Genomic DNA, 11,374 nt, shown 5'->3' with positions numbered 1-11,374 from the left:
ATTTAGTCCAGGTCAGAAACATGTATCCTAACCAGTTTTGATAAGTGGAGGAATCAATTGGTTTCAGGTCAGTCTATTCTGCTAATGGCTAATTAGAAACGGTATAACTGGGTTCTTTTAAACATTGTCATTGTTCATTATTAGCAGAAAGTGTGTGAAGCTAGAAATGAAAGCCAGCCTTGGAACTGTGCCTTTCTATACTGACACTGATAGCTTCAGGAGGGCTCCAATTTTGATTTAATATCACAATCAAGCCATCGAATAAAGATATTTTTTCACTGCATTTGAATAGTGGTAGCAGATGTTGTCTGCTGGAGGATATTCTGAGAGCGCAGAAGATATGAAAAACTGGGTTTGTTGAAAGTTATGCATTCTGCTCTAAGATGTAGATGTTGGGCACATCTGCCTGTTGCCATTTCCAACTTGTCCTTTATTGACATAAAGAATAGACTCATAGACTTTAAGGCCAGGGGGGATCATCATGATCATCCAGGTGGACCTCCTACATGGTGCAGACCACAGAATCTCACCCATCCATTTGTGTAATAGACCCTTAACCTTTGGCTGAGTGAGTTAGTGAAGTCCTCAAATCCTGGTTTAAAGATTTCAAATTACAGAGACCACCATTTTCACTGTAAGTGCCCCTTCCTCCATGCTGCAGAGAAAGGTAACCCTCCATGCTCCGAGGTGTCTGCCAATCCGACCCTGGAGAAAATTCCTTCCTGATCTCGAATACAGTAACCAGATAGACAGTGAGCATGGGCAAAAGACTCACCGGCAGGACACCTGGGAAGGAATTCTCTGCAGTCACTCAGAGCCTCCCAATCTAGTGTCCCATCTCTGTTCAAATGAAAGTGACACTGGTGTGTGAGCCAGAGTTCGAACAGTGCTTGCTCTTGCACCCAAGAGGAAAGCATTGTGAACCTGAAGCAGAGCACTAAATCCACTTTCCCAATGGAGCAAAAAAACAAAATCTGAAGTTTGAATCTTAATAGCTTGAATGAGCTCGAACATCATTACACAAATTCAACAAATCATTGACTCTAGGGTGTTTTAATTGTTCCCACTATGTACTTAACCGGGAAAGAATGCTGTGACTGATCTTTTCCGAGGTATGTTAATTTCTTGCGGTTCATGTTTTCAGTTCCTCTCCAGGAGTTTTCTCTGCAGTGACTCCAGTGTCTATTTAGACAGAGTGCTGCTGCTGGCAGGGCCAGCCCCCTTTGGATATTATGGGGAGCTTTAGAAATTGCATTTCAGGGGCATGGTTTGAGGGTAAAGAAACTTCCCTTTTTGCCTTTTATTCATCAGCTGCCCAGGAGGGATTGGAGGTCTGAGTCTTCCATACCCTTTCCCTTGTCCGTCCCATGTGCCTGCTCCCTCCTCAGCTTTGGCACCCACCTCTCCAAAATTGGCCTCCTAAGAGGATTACGCTCACTGCTACAGGTCCCCCTGCTGGTCATCCTGGGAACTAGTTCTTTCCAGCACTGCAGCACCCTCCTGTGGCAGTTTCACCTGTTGTAACTACTCTGTCTCCACCACACCAAGCCCCATCTCCCTCCCAGACAACAGTTTAGGTAGGTAGGCATCCTTCAGTCTGCACAGACTATGGATTGCACCCTTTAAAGTTTCAATTGAGGACTTCATTTACAGCATCTATTGTGACTATGAAGACCCACACGAGAGTGACAGTCCTTGCTGCATCTCTTGCAGATGTAGTGGGTGTCTGGCAAGTCCTTATTGTGCTTTCTGTGCGCTCACTTCTCCTCTGCTAGCTGTCTGATCCTCATCTCGCCCTTCTGAAGGCCCTTGTGTAACCCCTGCCTCCATCTGCCGCGGTCATCTGCTAGTTCTTCCCAGTTGTCCAGCTCAATGTCTACCTCTCTGAGGTCTCTCTTGCAGACATCTTTGTAGCGCAACTGGGGGCGTCCGGGAGGTCTTTTGCCAGAGGCTAGCTCACCATACAGGATGTCTTTTGGAATCCTTCCATCATTCATCCTGTGAACGTGGCCAAGCCAGCAGAGTTGACAGTAATGGACAAACTGGATCAAGAACCAGACAACAGTGCACCTTCCTTTCTGGCAATGCCACTGTGGAGTTCCTCCCCTTTGAGGAGCTATGTACTCCCCAATCCCACCACTTGCCTCAGTGACCCAACCCACTGCAGTCCTTCATCAAGCCCCTTGGCCAACTACAGTCTGAATTCACTCTCATCATTGTCAAGGGTGGTGGACCTGCTTTCCACCTCTCTCCCCAGGCCCTAGCACCCCCTTGGGTCCCTAAGTCAGGACCTGAGCCCTGAAGGCTCTTTGGCCTCTCCTAGCATTGCTCTGTCTGTGATACCCATCTTTTAGGGAGCTTTGTCTAGCTCCATTCAGAGCTAGAGAGAGACTAAGCTCCCTTTGCCCAGCAGCCCTTCTTATGGGGCCAAGCCCAGCCCTGACTGGCTGCCTGCCTTCAGGCTCCCTCTAATTGGCTTCTGGGAAAGCCCTCTGTGAGGGCTTTTTAAGTTCCTTTTATTCAAGGTCAAGGCAACAGCCCCATCATACTCCTTTAATTTTTGCACCTATTGTTGACCATACAAGGAGGACATTACACAGAACTGGAAGGGACCTCAGGAGGTCATCAAGTCCAGACCCCTTCCCTCTTGGGTAGGACCAAGCACCATCCCTAACTCACTGTTTTTAAATCTATTTGCCCCCAATCCCTAAACAGCCCCCTCAAGGATTGAGCTTACAACCCTGGGTTTAGCAGACCAATGTTCAAACCACTGAGCTATTCCTCCCTCTGCATTGTATGTGCCCTGGTCCAAGATGGATTTTATGGAGTAGGTAGGGGAGGGCTGGTATCCTGCAGTGACTGGACTATTTTTCTATATGCCTATATTCTGGCTGTGTGGTGTGTGCTCTTCCATCCCATCTACAAGGGAGACGTGACAAGGGCCAGCAAGGATTCACTCTGTCTGGACTCTGGTTCTTTTGGCTCAAAATGCTTTACAGGGGCAGTAAACACCCCAGGGGATGTCTCATCATCATTTTGGAGACTCAAAGCTTGACGGGCTGCAGTCAGGCCACACTTCTCAAAACTTCCCAAATTTTTATTTATTTATTTATTTAGGGCTTTGTGGTATCCTTTCAAGACTGACCCGGGGTTTGACCTTGAGATTCAACACAGCCTGAGAGGGCTGAGAGACTTGCCCTAGGGCAGTTCAGCCCCTCTGAAAATCAGACCTTTGGCGTCTCGAGTGGGGCTGCCGAAACAAATGACTCTTTACTTAGCTGTGTGCTGTTCTGCTGTAAGCCACTGGCCATGCCAGTGAGACTTTCTTCTGCAGGAAATAAAAAGATCGGTGACATGGGTCAAAATGTGCTGAGAGATTCACATGAGCGAAGCCTCCAAAATTTCAGATACTTCTTTGAAACTTTGTTCCATTCTTTATTGCAGACAATGGTTTCCATTTGTCATGGAGGAGGTTTGAGCATCTCTGGTCCAATAAGACCGTGCTAGTGTTGAATCATTTTAAGCTCTGCTCTGCCTGTGCACTCGTGGCATCATAATCTGCTTCAGGTGCAATGGATTCTGGATAGCTAGTCCCTGTTTCCTGCCTTAGCTCTCAGAAGCACTGCATCCTAGGAGATTTCTTAAAGCCATCCATGCTCTGTGGGACAGTAATAAGAGGGCTAGTCACACCTTTTCTGCTTCCACACAGGCACTCACCTAGTTCAGAATGAAACAGCTACATTTTAATGGTTATTACACCTGCTGAAACCCTGCCTGTTCTGAACACTTGTGGGCCTTCTGTGTTCTACAGGTGCCCCAGGAGCTGAATCTGATTTTATTTCCTTAACACAAATGAGGGCTTAATGCTGGGGATTGCTTGAGAATCAGTTTCTCTGGTGCAGTTCCTGGGACACAGCCTGGTTCTCTCAGGGCTGGAAATACAGGCCCCTCATGTATCATTTCAGTGTTTACCAGTATTTGGATTTGCAGAGTCAGGAGGCAATAAAAGACTTAAAAAAGTGGAAATGTAAAGGGCTGTTTTCAAAGGTTGAATTTTGGTGGGTTGTCTGAAGCAATTCCCTCAGCTCCAGTTCACAGTCAGCTGAGCTACCCCCATTGGATTTGTTGGTGCTCCTTGACAGGGCGCAACTATGAGCAGGCATGAGGACTTTTTGCCAAGTGAAGCTGTGCACCTTGTGTGCTCATGTGCCAGCTGTGGAATGGGCTGCTCTCAGTGCCACAGAATGCACCTAGCAACTGGGGGAAGCGGAACCATTCACACACAAGTGGCAATCTGTGGGGGAGCTTCAAATCACAGACAGTGCAAGCTGCCACCTCCTGGTTTCCTGAGCCCCAGGGCTCATCACTGACCTGCAAAGTGAACATTGCATGCTGCACAAAGAACATCTCAGGCTCCCCCTTCTCCTGCCTGCGGCTGCTGATTTATGTTTCTCTGCAGAAACTGACACCACTGTGTCTAAAGCTGGGTTGCCAGGAGGGACAATAGACATAGCATGACACAGGGGCTGGGGGCGGTACAAGGCTGGAGTGGTATTTTCTAGGTCTCTCTAGAATGCTTTTTCTTTGTCAGGGGGAGGGGAAAGGGCCTGAGGGTACCAGTTCCCTTGTGGCTTTCACAGCTCCATTGTGATGATCCCCTCAGCAAAGAAGGAAGGAGCCCAGCACTTTGGGGAGCCCATCTGAGCTGCTCCTCAAGCTGCCAGAGCTCGTGACGGGCTGAGGTAAGAAGCTGCGCAGAGGAGGACATTTGGCTTCGCACAGCTGGCTCACAAAATTCCCAGAAGACGTCTTATTTGTCCTGAGCATGTCCTACCTGACACTGCCTCAGATGATGACAGGAAGTTAATATGTGCTCTGTGACTGTGTGACTGGTGGTGAATAGATGAGGAGTGTAAATTAATTGGTTCCAACAGGGCAGTGGTTTGAGTGAGAAGCTTTTCGTTCCCTGGACTGTACATTTCTTAGGAGCGTGTGTTTGACAGAGCAAGGTAAGTCCTTTTGTATCCATCCATGGGCCGGGTTGTAACTAATTGGCTGCATTACTGACATGGAGGAGCTACGCTGATTAGAAGGCTAAGTTAGGAATGCCTTGTAAATTTTCTCCCTTCTGGTCCATAATGTTGCTCTGTTCACTTTGATACATGCAGTATATAACACACAAACACACACGGGCATGTGTGCACACACAGACAGTTCCAATGACTTTTCCCCCCAGCTGAACTTTAATTAGGTTTTATAAAATATTTCCAGCTGAGAGTTCTGGTTCAGTAATTACTATATGTTTCAGGTTCACAGAAACCTGCATCTCTTCTCTTAGTAATTTAACAGTACATTTCACACTTGAAGAGCTAAATGCCCTCTGGATTTTCCAATCCCTCCTAACACAGCTATGAGAGGGATTGTTTTTATGACTAGCAAAAGCAGCCTTTCCCTTTGATCTCTTCCCTGCAAACTTGGCTAACAGTTAATAAGCAGTCCTGTGGCACCTTAAAGACTAACAAATGTACTACTTCATTAGCTTTTGAGGGTAAGACCTGCAATTCTAAGGGTTTACTCCAATCGTCTAAAGAAGTGGACCTTTCCCGTGAAAGCTCTTCACCTAGTGAATGTGTTAGTCTGTAGCCCTGTAGCACCTTAAAGACTACCATAGGTACCGCTCTGAGCCTATTCTCTGTGGCTAACAGTTGGAATTCTCCTCAGTGCTGGGCACAAAGTGTGGAATCAAGTGACAAACATCCACCATTCTGCCCCAAGTCAGCAGCCTTCCTTCCTTCCTGCCTGACCTTTTGCTTCCTTGAGCAGCCTTCCCCTGTGTGACTCATACGGGGAGGGCCTGAGAGAGGCTAGCAGGCTTTAAAAGCCAGAGGCAGGAGCGACCAGGGGAGCGAAGCGGACAGGGAGCTGCTGACACGGGGAGTTTAAGAGGGAGTTTGGCAGAAGGGAGGCCTACAATGGTCAGGAAGACCCGTAACACCTGTGCCACCACTACTGCTGTCTCCTCCACCTGTGCCTGTAGCCAGACAGACTGCCTTACCATGGATGCCTCTACCCAGACCCTGGTGTGGCCTTGCAAGGACTGTGCCTTGCAAGTTCCAGTTACAGACATCCAGGCTGGGGGGACCGTTCAGTGTGATAGGTGCCTGCTGGTGGAATCTCTCAGGCAGCAGGTGGGAGAGCTACAGGAGGAGGTGTCCAGGTTGAGGAGTATCCGAATCCATGAGCAGTTCCTAGATAGTATTCATCTGGAGTCTGCTGAGGTGACTGTCCCAGTGTACAGGAAGGCTGATAAGCCACTGGTGGAGAAAGAGGTAGACCAGGGTGGGCACTGGCAGCTGGTTACTTCTGGCAGCAGGCAGTGTTCCACCCCTGCACAGAACCCTCCCACTGTGGTACTGGAAAACCGTTATGCTGTACTTGCTACAGGAGATGAGTCGCCCAGTACAGAAGAGGAGAAGCCTCGTACCCCCGAGGCTGAGAAGTCTCCTGCCACCACTGCAAGAAGGAAACGCAGAGTAGTGGTGGTTGGAGACTCTTTTTTGAGGGGGATGGAGGCACCCATCTGTTGCCCTGACATTTCGGCTCGGGAGGTATGCTGCCTGCCTGGGGCCCGTATCCGAGATGTTACAGAGGCATTGTCGAGGATTGTCCGACCCTCAGACTACTATCCCATGCTTCTCATCCATGTGGGCACTAATGATACTGTGAGGTGTAATGCTGAGCAGGTCAAGAGTGACTACAGGGCTCTGGGGGCACGGGTGAAGGGGTTTGGGGCGCAGGTGGTATTCTCTTCAATCCTTCCTGTTGTGGGTAGGGGCCCGGGCAGAGACAGGTGCATCCTAGAGGTGAATGCCTGGCTGCGTGGATGGTGTCGCCGGGAAGGCTTCGGTTTCTTCGACCACGGGATGCTATTTCAGGAAGGACTGCTAGGCAGAGATGGTGTTCACCTTTTGAGGAGGGGAAAGACTATATTCGGACACAGACTTGCTAACCTGGTGAGGGGGGCTTTAAACTAGGTTTGCTGGGGACAGGGGAGCAAAGCCCGCAGGTAAGTGGAGAACATGGAAACCTGGGAGATGGGTCGGAAGTAGGAGGGAGCATGGGCAACAATGTCAGAGTAAAAAGAGGGCCAGGAAAAAACTGGGGGGCAAGTTCAAATCAATATCTGAGATGCCTATATACCAATGCAAGAAGTATGGGTAATAAGCAGGAAGAACTGGAAGTGCTAATAAATAAATACAACTATGATATCGTTGGCATCACAGAAACTTGGTGGGATAATACACATGATTGGAATGTTGGTATTGAAGGCTACAGCCTGGTTAGGAAAGATAGACAGGGATAAAAACGGGGGAGGTGTTGCCTTATATATAAAAAATGTACATACTTGGACTGAGGTGGAGATGGACATAGGAGATGGACGTGTTGAGAGTCTGTGGGTTAGTTTAAGAGGGGTAAAAAACAAGGGTGATGTCCTGTTAGGAATCTACTACAGGCCACCTAACCAGGTGGAAGAGGTGGATGATGCTTTTTTTAAAACAACTAACAAAATCATCCAGAGCCCAGGATTTGGTGGTGATGGGGGACTTTAACTATCCAGATATATGCTGGGACACTAATACAGCGGGGCACAGACTATCCAATAAGTTCTTAGACTGCATTGGAGACAAGTTTTTATTCCAAAAAGTTGAAAAAGCCACCAGGGGAGAAACTGTTCTGGATTTGATTTTGACAAATAAGGAGGACTTGGTCGAGAATTTGAAGGTGGGAGGCTGCTTGGGTGACAGTGATCATGAAATCATAGAATTCACAATTCTAAGGACTGGTAGGAGAGAAAATAGCAAAATAGAGATGATGGATTTCAGGAAGGCAGATTTTGGTAAACTCAGAGAGCTGGTAGGTAAGATCCCATGGGAGGAAAAACTGAGGGGAAAAACAACTGAGGAGAGTTGGCAGTTTTTCAAAGAGACATTATTAAGGGCCCAAAAACAAGCTATTCCCCTATGTAGGAAAGATAGTAAATATGGTCAAAGACCGCCTTGGCTTAACAAGGAGATCCTGCATGATCTCAAACTAAAAAAGGAATCCTATAAAAATGGAAACTGGGACAAATTACAAAGAATGAACACAGGCAAATAACACAGGAATGCAGGAGTAAAATTAGAAGGGCTAAGGCACAAAATGAGCTCCAACTAGCTACAGGCATAAAGGGTAACAAGAAGGCCTTTTACAAATATATTAGAAACAAAAGGAAGACCAAGGACAGGGTAGGGCCATTGCTCAGTGAGGAGGGAGAAACAGTAATGGGGAACTTGGAAATGGCAGAGATGCTTAATGACTTCTTTGTTTCGGTCTTCACAGAGAAGTCTGAAGGAATGCCTGACATAGTGAATGCTGGTGGAAAAGGGGTAGAGTTAGTTTTTGAAATAAAAAAAGAACAAGTTAAAAACCATTTGGAAAAATTAGATGTCTGCAAGTCACCAGGGCCTGATGAAATGCATCCTAGAATCCTCAAGGAGCTGATAGAAGAGGTAGCTGAGCCGTTAGCTCTCATTTTTGGAAAGTCATGGGAGACAGGAGAGATTCCAGAAGACTGGAAGAGGGCAAATACAGTGCCCATCTACAAAAAGGGGAATAAGAACAACCCAGGAAATTACAGGCCAGTAAGCTTAACTTCTGTGCCAGGAAAGGTAATGGAGCAGGTAGTTAAGGAAGTCATCTGCAAGCACTTGGAAGGTAGTAAAGTGATAGGGAACAGCCAGCATGGTTTTGTAAAAAACAAATCATGTCAAACCAACCTGATAGCTTTTTTTGACACGATAACGAGACTCGTAGATAAGGGAGAAGCAGTGGGTGTGGTATACCTAGACTTTAGTAAAGCATTTGATACGGTCTCGCATAATATTCTTATCGACAAACTAGGCAAGTCCAACTTAAATCGCGCTGCAATAAGGTGGGTGCATAACTGGCTGGCTAATCGCACCCAGAGAGTAGTTGTTAATGGTGCTCAATCCAGCTGGAAAAGCATAACAAGTGGGGTTCCGCAGGGGTCTGTTTTGGGACCAGTTCTGTTCAATATCTTCATTAATGATTTGGATATTGGCATAGAAAGTATGCTTATTAAGTTTGCAGATGATACCAAGCTGGGAGGGGTTGCAACTACCTTGGAGGATAGGGTCATAATTCAGAATGATCTAGATAAATTGGAGAAATGATCTGAAGTAAACAGGATGAAGTTTAATAAAGATAAATGTAAGGTGCTGCACTTAGGAAGGAATAATCTGTTTCACACATACAGAATGGGAAAGGACTGTCTAGGAAGGAGTACAGCAGAAAGGGACCTAGGGGTTCTAGTAGATCACAAGTTAAATATGAGTCAACAGTGTGATGTTGTTGCAAAAAAAGCAAACATGATTCTGGGATGCATTAGCAGGTGTGTTGTGAACAAGACACGAGAAATCATTCTACCGCTCTACTCTGCGCTGGTTAGACCTCAGCTGGAATATTGTGTCCAGTTCTGGGCACCCCAATTCAACAAAGATGTGGAGAAATTAGAGAAAGTCCAGAGAAGAGCAACTAGAATGATAAAAGGTCTGGAGAACATGACTTATGAAGAAAGGCTGAAAGAATTGGGCTTGTTTAGCTTGGAAAAAAGAAGATTGAGGGGGGACATGATAGCGGTTTTCAGATATCTTAAAGGGTGTCATAAGGAGGAGGGAGAAAACTTGTTCTTCTTGGCCTCTGAGGAGAGAACAAGAGGCAATGGACTTAAACTGCAACAAGGGAAGTTTAGGTTGGACATTAGGAAAAAGTTCCTAACTGTCAGGGTGGTCAAGTACTGGAATAAGTTGCCAAGGGAGGTTGTGGAATCTCCCTCGCTGGAGATATTTAAGAACAGACTAGATAGATGTCTATCAGGGATGGTGTAAATAGTGGTCGGTCCTGCCGTCGGGGCAGGGGACTGGACTCGATGGCCTCTCGAGGCCCCTTCCGGTCCTAGTGTTCTATGATTCTATGATTCTATGATTTGGCAGTTTTGAATGCGAAGCTTTCCCTGCTGTGCCCCCACGGGCTGCAATCTAACCAGTGCAGGGTGAGAATGTTTTATGTCACACTGTTGTACTTAAAAAGCCTTTTCTTTTAACCACGACTCTCAATTTTGCTTTGCCTAAAAGAAGGAGCCTTTGGAAAGGCAAGTTATGTGGACATGTCAAAAATGAGCCATTTGGAAATATAGCAGCTCCAACACAACTTCTGTCAGGAAGAAAAAAGCAGTCAAGTAGCACTTTAAAGACTAACAAAAGAGTTTATTAGGTGAGCTTTCATGGGACAGACCCACTTCTTCACACCAGAGCCAGACCAGAACAGACTCAATATTTAAGGCACAGAGAACCAAAAACAGTAATCAAGGTTGACAAATCAGAAAAAAATTATCAAGATGAGCAAATCAGAAAGCAGAAGGGCGGGGAGAGGGGCAGGAGTCAAGAATTAGATTGAGCCAAGTATGCCAAAGAGCTCCTCTAGTGTCCCACAAAATTTGCATCCTGGTTCAAACCACGTGTTAATGTGTCGAATTTGAATATGAAAGAGAGTTCAGTGGTTTCTCTTTCCAAAGCAGACTGAAAATTCTTCTTCAATAAGATGCAGACTCTTAAGTCATTAACAGAATGTCCCACTCCATTAAAATGTAGACTAACTGGTTTGTGGCTCAGGAATGTTTTGATGTCTGTTTTGTGCCCATTACCTCTTTGTCTGACAGAGTTTGAAGAAGAATTTTCAGTCTGCTTTAGAAAGAGAAACCGCTGAACTCTCTGTCATATTTAAATCCGACACATTAACACGTGGTTTGAACAGGGATGCAAATTTTCTGGGACATTATAGGGGCTCTTTTGCATACTTGGCTTAATCTAATTCTTGACTCCTGCCGCCCTCCCCGCCCTTCTGCTTTCTGATTTGCTCACCTTGATAATTTTTTTCTGATTTGTCAACCTTGATTACTGTTTTTGGTTCTCTATGCCTTAAATATTGAGTCTGTTCTGGTATGGCTATGGTCTGAAGAAGTGGGTCTGTCCCATGAAAGTTCACCTAATAAATTATTTTGTTAGTCTTTAAAGTGCTACTTGACTGCTTTTTTGTTTTGATAGTATATAGACTAGCATGGCTCCCTCTCTGTTACTTTGTCAAGAAGGTTTCTCAAGTCAAATATTGGATTTTTAATGAAAACCAGAAGAGAAAGTCAGGTAGAGGAGGAATTGAACTTTAGTCTCTTACAGCTCAGGGAAGTGAGCTGATACTGAGGCTATAGAGGCAACTTTGCCAAGGGGCTGAACAATTTTTATTTATGTGAAGTGGCATA

The sequence above is a fragment of the Carettochelys insculpta genome, chromosome 23 (genome assembly GCF_033958435.1).
Source record: "Carettochelys insculpta isolate YL-2023 chromosome 23, ASM3395843v1, whole genome shotgun sequence".
Lineage (NCBI taxonomy): Eukaryota > Metazoa > Chordata > Testudines > Carettochelyidae > Carettochelys > Carettochelys insculpta.
The sequence above is the reverse complement of the archived record's forward strand: the minus strand, read 5'-3'. Positions refer to the sequence as shown.